Below are 1351 nucleotides of genomic sequence, written 5' to 3'. Positions count from 1 at the left end.
CATTCGCTTTTTAAACTTACCCAAACTCCCCTCTGCAGCTGTTTCCATTATACTTGTCGTCTTGTCAGAATTTAAATATGTCATTTGGCACCACCGGAACCTGGGAAAATTTGAACATAAACCAGTTACTTCTTCTGATCTTAAGAATTTATTTACATCCAGACTAAAATTTCACATTAGAGTTGATAAATATAGACTACCTGAAACCGCCTTTAGATCCTTGTGGTGCAAGGATGATACATTTTGTCAATTAGTTGGAAATGATTTGAATTTTAGTTTTTAACCTCTGCATATTTCTTTAAATTTATTTAAGCCCTTTCTCATTATTTCAATTTATTGATTAAAGTATCTATAGCTACCCTTTGACTCAGATGGAATTATTTTTATCATAAATACCTACAAAGAATTTTGACATACTTACCTTAATATTCAAACATATTGAACACATATATTTACTTACCTCATAATTAATTTTTTCTTCTCAATTTATTTATTTATTTCTTGTATATGTTTGAATTTTGACATACTTACCTTAATATTCAGTCATACTGAACACATATATTTACTTACCTCATAATTAAATTTTGTAAATTTATATACTTACCTCTATAAATTTCTTCTCAATTTATTTATTTATTTCCCCTATGTATTTATTACTTGTATATGTTTGAATTTCATATTCGTATTTGTAATTTTGAGTTCTAGCAAATGAAACTGTGCACCTGCTTGCGCTTTCAATTCCCTTGTGCAGACCTGTAAATGGGCCGAAGTGTCTGGTCTCGGAATTGGAAGCGCAATCAGTTGCACAGAAAGTAGTTTGCTATTAAAAATTTCGAAATTTACTGTATATATTCTTGTTGTTTTTATATTTTTCAGGTGAAGTAAGTTCCAGTCGTCGCGTGTTTTTATTGTATATTTCTATGTATATATGATTTTACTGTTTTAATAAATTTTATTAAAAAGAAAAAAGTATCTGTTCTTATCAGCTTAATATCTGATACGTACCCCATCGGGGTACTTCGATATTAAACTGATTTTTGGACCTAGATGAGGTGCCCGGAGCTTGCTCCGCCCTCATCACGGGTTGCCCTGGTATTGCAGTACTTCCAGGCGTGGCCCACCCTCATAATACAAATGAAAAGAAATTCCCCCTTACTACCATGCCAGCTTGCTACTAGCATATGCCGTACACCTTCCAGAAGTGGGAAATTGGCGTGTGCCTCGCAGCTCGGCTGAAAATCGACGTTTGCCCTACGTCTCACACTGCTTGTGCAAACCAGAATATTAATAGAACGTAATGCTCTGCTAAATGTATCGAAATGGGCTGCACTGGCATNTGCGTAGCCTGAGG

The sequence above is a fragment of the Lottia gigantea genome (genome assembly GCF_000327385.1).
Source record: "Lottia gigantea unplaced genomic scaffold LOTGIsca_38, whole genome shotgun sequence".
Taxonomy (NCBI): Eukaryota; Metazoa; Mollusca; class Gastropoda; family Lottiidae; genus Lottia; species Lottia gigantea.
The sequence above is the reverse complement of the archived record's forward strand: the minus strand, read 5'-3'. Positions refer to the sequence as shown.